General features: G+C 41.8%; 1 pseudogene; it reads left to right on the top strand.

Annotated features, from left to right (window-relative positions):
- The first annotated feature begins 949 nt into the window (after positions 1 to 949).
- Positions 950 to 1715, top strand: LOC115295429 (annotated as a pseudogene).
- Positions 1716 to 14095: the final 12380 nt, after the last annotated feature.

Raw genomic sequence — 14095 nt, 5'->3', positions numbered from 1 at the left:
CCCTTTCCCTGACCCTCCCCAATTTTCTCTCTCTCTTTCAAAATAAATGAATAAACCTTAAAAAATGTTTGGTATCCTGGGTGGCTCAGCCAGTTTGAGGGTCCAACTTCAGCTCATGTCATGATCTCACCGTTTGTGGGTTCAAGCCCCAAGCCAGGCTTTGCACTGACAGCATGGAGCCTACTTTGGATTCTATGTCTCCCTCTCTCTCTGCTCCTCCCCTGCATGTGCTCTCTCTCAAAAAGATTTTTTTTTAATTTTTAAGAATATTTTAAAGACAAAAAAAATAAATTTAAAAAAAGTTTACAAAAGACAAAGAAGAACATTATACATAAATACAAGGTTTGGTGCAGCAAGGACATATAACAATTAGAACATTTACATACCTGAGTGCAGACCACCAAAATATAAGAAGCAATGAGGGTCAAAATTGAAGGGAGAAAGGCAGGTCTACAATCATAGTAGGAGATGTCAATAACCTACCCTTAACAACAATAAGCAGAACAATCAGACAGAAAGTAAGTGAGAACATAAAGGACTTAACACACTAAGCCAACTAGATCTAACAGACATGATGTACAGAACGCTGCCCAACAGCAATAGCACACACACCCTTCTCTAGTGCACATGGGACATTTTCCAGGATATACCATGCATTAGGCCATAAATTATAATTCAATAGATTCCAAAGATAGATACCACACACAGTAGCTTCTCCAATCACAATAGGATGAAGTTAGCAATCAACAACAAAAGTAAAACTGGAATACTCAAATTGAGCAACACACTTTTAAACAACCAATGGATCGAAAGGAGATATAGGAGCAAGCCAAAAAAGACTCCCAGCGCCGTGCCGCTGTGTGCCCACTCCTGGTCTCCCGGCACCAAGGCTGCTGGCATCCAGGGTGTTCTTTCCTTGTCCCCGCCACTTCCCAGTCCCTGGCCCAACATGATACTGACCAAAGCCCAGTACGACGAGATAGCCCAGTGCCTAGTGTCTGTGCTGCCTACCAGGCAGAGCCTGAGGAAGCTGAAGCAGAGATTCCCCAGTCAATCGCAGGCCACTCTGCTGAGCATCTTCTCCCAGGAGTACCAGAAACATATCAAAAGAACACATGCCAAACATCATACTCCAGAGGCGATTGAAAGTTATTATCAGAGGTACCGGAATGGAGTGGGGAGAAATGGAGCTGCCCCAGTACTCCTGGAGCTGGCCAATGAAGTGGACTATGCACCCTCATTAATGGCTCGGATTATACTAGAGAGGTTTCTACAAGAGCATGAAGAAACTCCACCCTCCAAGTCTGTTATAAATAGTATGCTACGGAACCCGTCTCAGATTCCAGATGGAGTTCTAGCAAATCAGGTCTATCAGTGCATCGTGAACGACTGCTGTTATGGACCACTAGTAGACTGCATCAAACATGCCATTGGACATGAGCATGAGGTCCTGCTGAGAGACTTGCTTCTGGAGAAAAACCTGTCCTTCCTCGATGAAGATCAGCTCCGTGCAAAGGGTTATGAAAAAACACCAGACTTTATTTTACAAGTTCCAGTTGCTGTAGAAGGGCGCATAATTCACTGGATTGAAAGCAAAGCCTCATTTGGTGATGAATGTAGCCACCATGCCTACCTGCATAACCAGTTCTGGAGCTACTGGAATAGGGATATCCCAGGTTTAATTTAAAAAGAAGTCAGAGCAGTTTCTTCAACAAGTAAAAGTCATGAAAATAAATGGGGAAAGGAGAAGCTGCCCTAGGAAAGAGAAACTTGAGACATCATAGCCAAATGCAGTTGGCCTTGTTGTACCTCAATTCCATCAAATGGATCATAAAAAAATATATTTTATAGACAGTCAATGAAAGGTGAATATGGATTGGTGTGAATTCTTAACGGCAAGAAATGACTGTTAATTTTGTTATGCATGACAACGCCATTGTGGTTACATAAGAAATTGTCCATTTGTTTTGTTTTGTTTTGTTTTCCAAAGAGACACAAAAGAGAACATGTAGGGTGGAGAAACTTAGGGGTCTGGGATTTCTTTTAAATTTCAGCAAAATAAATGCATTAGTCGACAGAGAATTTAAAAAGGAAATAGAAGATCTGCAAGATGAATATTTAGCGGGGGGAGTTCTCTGCTTTTTATACATTTCAGAATTTTTACAATAAAAACCTAAATAGGGAGACTGTTAGATCAAAAAAAAAAAAAAACAACCAATGGATCAAAAAAGAAATCACAGGGAAATTAGAAAATACTTAAAGATGGATAAAAATTAAGATACAACACACCAAAACTTATGGGATGCAGCAAAAGCTGCATGGATGGAAATGTATAACTATAAACACTTACATTAAAAAAAAAAACAAGAAAGTTCTTAAATCAACAACCTACATTTACAGCTAAAGGAACTGGAAAAAGAACAAATTAAACCCAAAGCTAGCAGAAGGAAGGAAGTAATAAAGACCAGAGCAGAGATAAATTAAATAGAAACTAGAAAAACAATGAAAGCAAAAGATGTTTTTTTGAAAAGACCAACAAAATTGCAGCCGTTAGCTAGCCACACAAAGAAAAAAGAGAAGATACAAATTACTAGAATCAGAAATGAAATTGGGGACATTATTCCTGATTCTACAGAATAAAAAGGATTGTAAGTGGGTACTGTGAGCAACCATATGTTATTAACAAGTTGGAAAACCTAGATGAAATGGTCAAATCTATTTTTAATAACATGTGACTCTTCGCCATTGACACATCAACTTGCATTATCTTTTGTTTATTGAGATATAGCACACATAAAATGCACAAGTCTTATGTGTACAATTCATTGACTTTTTACATGGATTGTCACCCAAGTAACAACTCATATCAAGATATGGAACTGAGGCACCTGAGTGGCTCAGTCGGTTGAGTGTCTGACTTTGGCTTAGGTTATGATCTCATAGTTCCTGAATTTGAGCCCTGCATCGGGCTCACTGCTGTCACCACTTCTGATTCTCTGCCTTTCCCCTGCTCATGCTCTCTCTCTCTCTCAAAAATAAATAAATAAATACTTAAAGGGGCGCCTGGGTGGCTCAGTCGGTTAAGCGTCGACTTCAGCTCAGTTTATGATCTCATAGTCTGTCTGTTCAAGCCCTGTGTTGAGCTCTGTGCTAACAGCTCAGAGCCTGAAGCCTGCTTCAGATTCTATGCCCCTCCCCAGCTCACTGCCTGTCTCTCAGAATAAAATAAATACATAAAAAAATTTAATTAAAAAAATTTTTTTAAGATATGGAACATTACCCACCACAGAAATTTCTCTTGTGCCCTTTCCAGCCATTTCCCACCCTCTCCACCAAATTTAATTTTAAAACATAATTTCATCATAAATTTTTTATGTAAAATCTCACATCTTTTAGTTCCCTTAAAACATTTTTTTCTACTTTTTGGCTTCTCCCAAATGAAATGCCTCTTTGAATATTTTTTACAAAATGTTTAATTGTTCTCTGAATTAGAATTTTATTACATTTTTAGAGTATTTGAAGTAACAGAACAAAGGATCTGCACTCTTCTACAAATAGTTGTCATGAAAAGGTGAAATTCTTTATAGATTGAAAGAATTAAGAGTCCTAGCACCCAAATGCAATGTGTGGCCCTTGCTTAGATCCTGATTCTAACAAACCAACTTTAAAAGGACATTTCTGAGACAAGCAGGAAAATCTGAACATAGAGAAGCCATAGCAGACGATACTATGGATTATGGTTAATTTTGTTAGGTATGATCATTGGAGTGATACTGTCTTAAAATCCTTTTGATGTTACAAACAACAGTATATACAGATGAACTAATATAAAGTCTGGCATTTGCTTTAAAATTCTCCAGTGGGAGGGGGAGGCCAGATGAAGCAAGGCTAGAAAACTGTCAAAACTTGTTGAAGCTGGGTTATCTGTGTATTCTACCTGCTTTTGCGTATGTTTGAAAGTTTCCATAATAAAAAATTAAAATATAAAAAAATGTAACCCCCTTTGACCTCTCAGATCAAACAAATAAAAAGACTAAACAAGACACAAAGACCCTGCCACACAGTAGGCACTGTCAAAAAATCAAACAAATAAATAATAAAGCTCAAAGAATATGAGTATTGAATCATCTTGTAAGTTACACCTACCACTGAAATTAATAAATAAACCATTCACGGGGCACCTGGGTGGCTCCGTGGGTTAATCGTCCAACTTTGGCTCAGGTCGTGATCTCCTTGGGTTCAAGCCCCATGTCTGGCTCTGTCCTGATAGCTCAGAGCCTGGAGCCTGCTTCAGATTCTGTGTCTCACTCTCTCTATGCCCCTCCCCTGTTCATGCTTTGCTTCTCTCTCTTTCAAAAATAAAAAATATTAGGGGTGCCTCGGTGGCTCAGTTGGCTGGGCGACCAACTTCAGCTCAGGTCATGATCTCCCAGTCTGCGAGTTCGAGCTCCGCATTGGGCTCTGTGCTGACAGCTCAGAGCCTGGAGCCTGCTTCAGATTCTGTGTCTCCCTCTCTCTCTCTGCCCCTCCCCCACTCACTCTCTGCCTCTCTCTCTCAAAATAAAATAAAGACATTAAAAAAATTTTAATAAATAAAAATAAAAAACATTAGAAAATTTTTTAATAAATGAGCCATTCATACATTAGTCTTTGATGAGTGTTATTAGCATGAATCAGTTCTTTGGAGCCTAGTCATATCTGCATTTTTAAAATCCCATTTCTGAGATAGACCTTTTTGGAAAATGACCAAATGCAGGTAAAGCCACCCTGTCAGAGCCACTTATTATCCTTGCTCAGATGACATGCTACCATCTTTACCATAAAACCCACCTCATAAGATTGCTGTATTAAATGAAGGTAAGGTACATAAATTAGCACCTAGCACGGCAACTGACAGGAAGCAATAATTCAATAAACATTGGGCCCCTGTAGCAGCCACTTCCTGTGCCCTCTCTTCTCTCCCACTCTCTGATTTCAGCTATGGTTGAGGTAAACAGTTCATTGGAGCTCAGACTCACCTAAATCATCCCAACCTGGGCCTTTTCCAGAGCCTCAGTGCCCAGTGGGCAAGAATGAGTGGGAAAAGCAGGGGAACTAATGCCTCAGAGTCAACCTGCAATCAATCAGAGAATAGAAATTGGTGGCTAAAGACTCTTACCTCCTGTCCTTCCAGTGGGCAATTTCCAGAGACATTCTGTTTCTCTCTTCAAAAAGTTCCAGTGGAATCAAATTCCCATTGCACATAACAGTAACTTCGCTATTATCCTCCTAAATTGGCTTTTTCTTCTTCATGATATCACACTGTCTCACTTCTGCCTTCTGGGATCACCTAAATTAACTGCCTACACCTACATCTCAGGCTCTGCTTTAAGGAGCATGAAAATTAAGACCGTCCCTTTCCCCATTCACTTCTCCCATAATCCATTGCTCTCCTTTCACTGGCTTTCCCCAACCAACACACGAGTCAAACCTGGACTTTAACATTAACACAGAGAATTACAATCCATTGGGTTACTGGTCTCTCCCATTACTGAAGCACAAACTGGTCAAAGGCAGGGACCCTGTGACAATGCTTGGGATCCCAAGTGTCCAGAAGAGAGAGAAGGAAGCAGGTAAGCACTGCACCAAGCTGTGGTAGTCATTAGGCTGTTGACCAATTTTCCTATTTTCTGGCTTCTTCCAGGCACATGGCAGGATTGAATTTCTCAGCACTCTTGAAGTTAAGCATAGCCAAATAGCTGGTTCTCCTCAGTGAAATGTGAGCATAAGCCGTGTGTGCTGTTTTTTCTGGGCAGAAGTGCTAATTGCCGATGCAACAGGAGATATTGCAGCGCCCTGTTTTGGTGGAGCCTTCTTTAGCCTGGATCCCCAAGTGATTAGGGTGATCAGAGGTCCCTAACCCCATCCCACTGACCCAGCAGGTAGCATGAGTGAGCAATAAAACTGCTAAACTACTGAATTGTGGTGGTGTTTGTTACTGCAGCATTACTTAGCCACCTGACTGATACAAGCTGAGATAGGAGTGCATCTAGAGTTCACAGACACACAAAGAGGAAGGTATTAGATCTCTCAGAGGTTCAGATAAGCTTCCTAGAGAAATTGGAGATAAACTTTGAAAGATGAATAGTCAATTACCCAACAAGGAAGAGAGAGGGCAGTCCAGGCAAAGCAATCTGCATGAGTAAAGGCTTGGGAGTCTGGAACCCCAGAGTGCAGTTAGGGAACTGCAGGACCTTTAGGAAGTTTTAGGGCAGGAGAAGGAAGGGGAAGCCACAGTGGGAGAGGGAAGAGGAGTAAGAGGAGACCATGGAGGAGAGCATTCCCTAATCAGGGGCTGGGTTGGTAGCCAGTAGGCAATTAGTCCTACAGCATTTTAGATAAAGGAAGTGATAGGATTTCATCTGCATTTCAAAAATATTATTCTGGAAACCACCTGGAAGGTGAACTGGAAGATCAGTTACGAGACATTTATAATGCTTGCAAGAGACGAGGGTGTAAACAGAAGCAGAGACGTGGGGAAGGAGAGCCCAGACAGGTGTTGAGGAGCAGACCCCGGAGGCCCCTCTGCACTCTCCGCTGAGCCTCAGACACCCCAGCTGCCTGCTCCGCCACACTCAGCCCAGCATACTCTGATTGCCTGTTTATTACCTGTAGTCTTCTTGAGCTTAGGGAATGTCTTTTTGGTTTTTTACAAATTAATATTTTATTATTTAATTTAAAGGGCAGTGAAATACTACAGAGGTTTTTAGCTTCTTGGGAAAACAACAATAAAAGCAAAATATGTCCAATAAATTGATACGGATTTTTAGCTTCTTTTTCAAGGGTTATATTTGACAGAACTATTTTCTGTATTAAAATAATTGTTCACTACTAAATCAATTTATTTCTCATTTCTTTAAAAAAGTTTTTTTAATAAATAAACGTAACATTTACCATCTTAACCATTTTTAAGCACATAATTCAGTGGTATTAAACACACTCATAATGTCGTACAACCATCACCACCATCCATCTCCATACCTCATTTCTTCTTGTAAAACTGAAACTCTGTACCCATTAAACACTAACTCCTTGTTCCCCCCTCCCCCCAGCCCTGGTAACCACCATTCTGCTTTTCCTGTCTCTATGATTTTGACTTCTCTAAGTATCTCATATAAATGGAATCATGCAGTATTTGTCCTTTTGTGTCTGGCTAATTTCCCTTAGCACGAGGTCCTTAACTCCATCCATGTTATAGCCCATGTCAGAATTTCCATCCTTTTTAAGACTGAGTAATATTCTATTGTATGTGGACCCATATGTTGCCTATGCCTACCCAGTCATCTAGATGATGGGGATTTGGGTTGTTTTTACACTTTAGCTACTGTGAGAAATGTTGCTGTGAATATGGAGGTACTACTAGCTCTTTGAGACTCTGTTTTCAATTCTTTTGGCTGTATCCCCAGAACTGGAGTTTCTGAACCACATGGTAATTCTATTTTTATTTTTTTAACATTTTTATTTTATTTTTGAGAGAGAGAGAAGGCGAGCAGGGGATGGGGCAAAGAGAGAGGAGGAGAGAGAATCTCAAGCAGGCTCTGCAACCGTGAGCACAGAGCCCAATACAGGGCTCGAACTCACGAACTGTGAGATCATGACTTGAGCTAAAATTCAAGAATCGCCACTTAACCGACTGAGCCACCCAGGTGCCCCAATAATTCTATTTTTTATTTTTCTGAGGAAACGCCATACTGTTTTCATAGTGGCTGTACCATTTTATAGTCCCATCAACAAGGGTTTCAGCAAATGTGTCCTACTCTCCTTTGAACCACCAGCACTAGCCTACCATTGGCACATTGTAGAACCTCATATACTTATTAAATAGATGGGAAAAGGATTCGGTGGCTAAGTATATATGAGGTATGAAGGGCAAAGCGAAGTCCATACTGAATCTCAGGTTTGAGCTTGGCTGGTACGATGGATGGTGACACCTATAGGAGGGGAGATGGGTTTGGGGAGAAAGAGAACAGATTCTATCTATCAGGACATACTGTGTTTTAAGTACCTTTAGAACACTTGGGAGGAGATGGATATTCTAGACTGGAAACAGGAAGCAAGTCTGGTGAGAGACAGATATGTAAGAATCTGTGTCAGTCGAGGTTCTCCAGAGAAGCAGAAACATAAATACAAAGAGATTTACTTTAAGGAAATGGTTCATGCAATTATGGGGACTGCTGAGTCCAAACTCCATACAGCAGGCTGGTAGGGAACTCAGGGAAGAGTTGATGTTGTGGTCTCGAGCTGGAATTTGTAGAGCAGGCTGGCAGGCTGGAAACTGAAGCAGGATTTTTATGTGATAGTCTTGAACCAGAATTCCTTCTCTGGGAAACCTTGGTTTTTTGCTCCTAAGATCTTCAATTGATTAGATGACGCCCACCCACATTATCAAGAATAATCTCCTTTACTTAAAGTCAAGTGAATGTAAATGTTAATCCTATTTGCAAATTACCTTCACAGAAATATCCAGGTTAGTGTTCGACTAAACCATTGGGTACTGTGGCCCACCCAAGCTGACATACAACTAACCATCACAGAGTCATCAAGGTGGCAACCAACCTCTTAAAAGTACAAGGTATCACCCAGGGAGAACAAAATAAAGGTCAAGGACCCCAACAGTAAAAAGAGGGACAAAGGAAGAGAGTGAGGAGTTGCAGAGGAGGCTGAGGTTGTAGAAGGAAGGGAACCCAAAGAAAGAGGTGTCAGAAACCGAAGAAAGGCAATGTTATCAAAGAAGCCTGGTCAAATGTGCCACCGGCTGCAGAAGGCTCAAATGAGGGGAGCACTGAAAATCAGGACGCCTTCACTGACCTTTGCACAAGCAGCAACAGTGCCACTGCTGTTTGGGAGTGTAAATTGGTACAACTGCTCCAGAAGATACTTCAGCATCAGGCGGGGGGTTCAACGCGAGAAGAGCCCGTCACTTGGAGGTGGACAGCAGTACCCCCTTACCCGTGGTCTCACTGTCCACAGCTGCCCTTATCCACAGTCAATCTCCGTCTAAAAGCAGATGATCCCCCTCCTGCCAGATCAAGTCAGCAGGAACCTGATGCCTGCCATTCACCTCACCTCATGTCATCACATAGGCAACTTAGCGTCTCACCTCATCATAAGAAGACTGAGGACAGTACCAGAAGACATTTTGAGAGAGACCACATTCATACAACTTTTATTCCAGTATATTGTTATAATTGTTCTGTCTTATTATGTTATTCTTGTTCGTCTCTTCCTCTGCCTAATTATAAATTCGACTTTGTCACAGGTACGTATGTACTGAAGACAATAGTGTGGGGCATGTGGGTGGCTCACTAGTTAAGTGACTCTTGGTTTTGGCTCGGGTCATGATCTCATGGTTTTGTGAGTTCAAGTGCCACATCAGGCTCTGTGCTGGCAGCGCAGAGCCTGCTTGGGATTCTCTCTCCCTCTCTCTCTGCCTCTCCCCAATTCTTGCTGTCTCTGTTTCTCTCAGAAACAAAACAAAACAAAATTAAAAAAAAAAAACAACCAAGGGGCGGGTGAGTGGCTCAACCGGTTCGGCGTCCAGCTCTTGATCTCAGCGGCGCAGGCCATGATCTCACAGTTCATGAGTATCGGCCCTACGTGGGGTTTAGCACTGACAGGGTGGGGCCTGCTTGGGATTCTCTCCCTCCCTCTCTGCCCCTCCTCCACTCTCTCTGTTTCTCTCTCTATATAAACTTAAAAAACAATAGTGTATGTGGGGTTCAGTACCTCCACAGTGTCAGGTATCCACTGAAGGTCTTGGAATGTGGCCCCTCATGGATAAGCAGGGGCCTCCTGGGTACTGATGCTCATTACTCAGTGTGGCCCACAGACCCGCAGCACTGACATCACCAGAAGCTTGGAGAAATGCAGAATCTCAGGCACCATCTAGACCTACTAACTCAGAATCTGCATTTGAACGACTCTCCAGATGATTCATGTGTACAGTGAATTGTGTGAGAAACACTTCATCTTCAAATTTCTGCTTGTGCTTTAAAAAGTTTGCAAACTATGTATGTACCCCTTGCACATTTTTATGCTATTATCTAAAATTTTCCTCAAATGTTTAAATAGTTGCAAAAAAGATGCAATTTTCAGTGTGTTGTGAACATTGACCTTTAAAAAAATGTTATTGGGGCACCTGGGTGTGGCTCAGTGGCTCAGTCAGTTCAGCATCGGACTTCAGCTCAGGTCATGATCTCACAGTTCCTGAGTTCCAGCCCATCATTGGGCTCTCTGCTGTCAGCACAGAGCCTGCTTCGGATCCTCTGTCCCCCATTCTCTCTACCACTCCCCAACTCGCTCTTTCTCTCTCAAAAAAAAATTTTTTAAGGGGGAAAAAAGCACATGACCACTCTCTTTTTAACAGTCAGAAATTTCACGCTGTTCCATTTCTTCTGAATTAATGTTATTATCTTAATAAAATATACCTTATGCTGGAAAGTTTTCTATTCTCTGCAACAAAAATGTGTATATAGATTAAAATTGAATTTTTAGGGGCACCTGGCTGGTTCAGTCAGTAGAACATGTGACTCTTGATATCAGGGCCACAAGTCCGAGCCTCATGTTGGGTGTAGAGATTACTCAAAATTAATACATAAAATTATTTTAATTAAATTTTTTAAATCTGTGGCCTTATGGCTCTAAATTTTAAACTTTTTCTTCTGGATTAAGTAATTATTATGATTACTATTAATAATTAATTTGTCAAAATAACATGAATATATTACAAACTTTGCTAAATTAAGCATAAAAATAGGGGCACCTGGGTGGCTCAGTCAGTTAAGCATTGGACTTCAGCTCATGATCATGATCTCAGTTTATGAGTTCCAGCCCCATGTCAGACTCTGTGCTGACAGCTGAACCTGGAGCCTGCTTCAGATTCCATGTCTCCCTCTCTCTCTGCCCTTCCTCCGCTCACACACACACACACACACTCTCCCTCTCTCTCTCTCTCTCTCTCTCTCTCTCTCTCTCTCTCTCTCTCTCTGTCAAAATAAATAAGCAAAAAACAAACAAAAGAAGTGGCACGCTCTTCCAACTGAGCCAGCCAGGCACCCCTTGGTGATGATTTCTTAGATAGGGACACCAGAAACACAAGCAACAAAAGGAAAAATAAATTGAGCTTCATCCAAATTAAAAATATTTGTGCATCTAAAGACTTTTTTTGTAAGTTCTACACCCAACATACAGCCTGAAGAGTCTCACACTCTACCGACTGAGCCAGCCAGGTGCCCCAATCTAAAGACATTTTATACAGAAAGTAAAAAAGACAACCTACAGAACAGGAGGCATGTTAGTAAATCATATATCCTGTAAGGATCTAGTATGCAAAATATATAAAGAACCCTTACAATTCAACAACAAAAAAGCAAACAACTCAATTTAAAAATGGTCAAAGGACTTGAATAGATATTTCCCAGAGAAGATATACAAGTGACACCAACAACCACATGAAAAAATACTCAATAGGGGCACCTGGGTGGCTCAGTTGGTTAAGCAGCCGACTTCAGCTCAGGTCACGATCCCGCGGTTCGTGGGTTCAAATCCCGCATCGGGCTCTGTGCTGACAGCTCTGTGCCGGAGCCTACTTCGGATTCTGTGTCTCCCTCTCTCTCTGACCATCCCCTGCTCATGCTCTGTTTCTCTCTGTCTCGATAATAAATAAAACATTAAAAAATTTTTTTAAAAAGGGGCGCCTGGGTGGCTCAGTCAGTTAAGCCTCCGACTTCGGCTCAGGTCAGATCTCACATTCATGGGTTGGAGCCCCGCGTCAGGCTCTGGGCTGACAGCTAGCTCAGAGCCTGGAGCCTGCTTCCAGTTCTGTGTCTCCTCTCTCTGCCCCTTCCCTTCTCATGCTCTGTCTCTCTCTGTATCAAATATACATTAAAAAAAAATTTTTTTTAATTAAAAAAAATTTAAAAAATACTCAATATCATTAGGCATTAGGAAAATGTGAATCAAAACCATAATTGACAATAAACTTTTAAAAAATTTTTTAATATTAAAAATAATAAAAAATAAAATAAATAAAATAAAATAAAAAATTATTTTAAAAAACAAAAACAAAATGGTTAATTGTATGTTATGTAGATTTCACCTCAATAATAAAAAGGGTAAAATGGTGAGTGCACGTAACTTTGTTGAAATGACGGAGAAAGTGGCTGACTTATAGAATGATGTCACTAGGTCACTCAGTTTCTCAGAACCAACATAGATTTTGGAATTGTCCCTTTGGTGCCCTGATATTTTCACCCTCCTGATTCCCCCTGGGGGCTAGGTTCATGGTAAGGGAGGGTTGGGCAAGGGAATGGGGACACACGCTTCTTCTTCATAGGGGCCTCTTCAGGTCCATCAGCACCCCTACGCCTTTTGAGAGAGTCCGATCTGAGAAGGGTACCCTTACATCTATCCAGGCCCACCTACCCCTTGGGCAGTCCTCTCGCACTAAAGGAATACATGTCCCTAGTTTGAAGCCTGCTGCCCTAGAAATTATATGTCATACCCAGAGATGAGTAAAAGAGGCCTCACAGCAGCATTGTTTAAGTAACCAGTTTAAATAACGCAAATGTTCATCAACAAGACAAAGGATTAACTGATGTGTGAGCAAGCAATAGAAAGAAGGTTGCAATTATACAAATCAACAAAATCAGAACAAGTTAAAAAAACACATAAACGACGACTCCATCTATGTGAAGATCTTACGCACAAGGCTAAACAGCATGCTATTTAGGGATACCAAAAATGCACAGATAAAGGAAATTTCAAGACAGGAAATGGATCTAAATTTGAGAAATTCAGGGTAATGGTCACCCTGCAGAAAGGAAGAGAGATGCAGTCAGTGTGGAGACTAAAAGGATCTAAGGTCCTGGGAATTTATTTTTGTTTGTTTCTTTGTTTTGAGAGAGAAAGAACAAGAGCAGGGAAGGGGAAGAGAGAGTGACAGAGAAAGAGAGAGTCCCAAGCAGGCTCCATATCACCAGTGCAGAGCCAGACTCCAGGCTGGAACCCATGAACCTCAAGATCATGACCTCAGCCAAAATCAAAGTTGGACACTTAACCAACTGAGCCACCCAGGAGCCCCCTGGAATTTATTTCTTAAACTACAGTCAGATACCCAGGTATTCTGTTTCATTGGTCTTTAACTATACATCTCATTTTATAGGTTCTTCAATGTGTATATGTATTCACATTACATGTTCTTAGAAGAGAGGAGGAGTGAGAAGAGAGTCAAGGAGGGTAAACATCCCAATGCTGGTTGCGCTGGGAAGGGGAAGGGGAAGTGTGGCGGCCAAGAGGGACCAGACTGAAGGAAGGTTTTTTTCTCTTAATGCAGCAAAGATTTGTCTGGGTTTAAAGTAAAGGGACAAGTATAAAGCCCAGGAGGACAAGAAATAGAGCAAGATTGAGAGCGGGGTACAGGAAGGATGGAAGGGCTTTAACAGGCCCTGACATTAAGGAAAGGGGAATAAGGATGAGTGAAGGAAGGGACGTCTGGGGTGTGAAGGAGAGCACGCTCCTCTGCTGAGAGAAGGACAGTGACCGGGAGAGGGTTAGGGGACTCAGGAGAGTGGGCAGGTAGGAAGGGCATCTCGGTGGGGGCAGGGGCTCTTCCAGGTCCACAAAGCCCCCTCCCCAACGCAACTGAAGTGTGCCCCTTTTAAATATAGAGCAGCTGAGTGCTGCACGTGAGAAAGGGGGAAACAAGATGCAAGAGATTCCCAGAGGCCTCCCTGGGGAGTGGGGCAGGTATACTTGCTGCACCCCCAACCCCTAGGGAGACATCTGAGAATGGTACCAGGGCATTTCGAATTTCAGAGAGGATGAAGTTCTAGAGGCTGTTAATCACCAGCGGGTGATCCTGGGAACAGAGTGTGTGAATGGAGTCAAGATGGAAGTTACTAGTAGAGGCTGTCAGGAGGCCTTTCAGTCTGTACCCTTTTACCCTTTTTGAATTCTGTGGTCTTTGGGGTTTTTTGTTTTTATTTGTTCAGTTGGTTGTTTGTTTGGGGGAAGGGGCAAGTTTGGCTTGGTTTGGCTTTGTTTTTTGGAGTAAGAA

This window comes from Suricata suricatta, chromosome 7 (genome assembly GCF_006229205.1).
Source record: "Suricata suricatta isolate VVHF042 chromosome 7, meerkat_22Aug2017_6uvM2_HiC, whole genome shotgun sequence".
Classification (NCBI taxonomy): domain Eukaryota; kingdom Metazoa; phylum Chordata; class Mammalia; order Carnivora; family Herpestidae; genus Suricata; species Suricata suricatta.
Note: the sequence above shows the minus strand (reverse complement) of the source record. Positions and strands in the feature narration are given on the sequence as shown.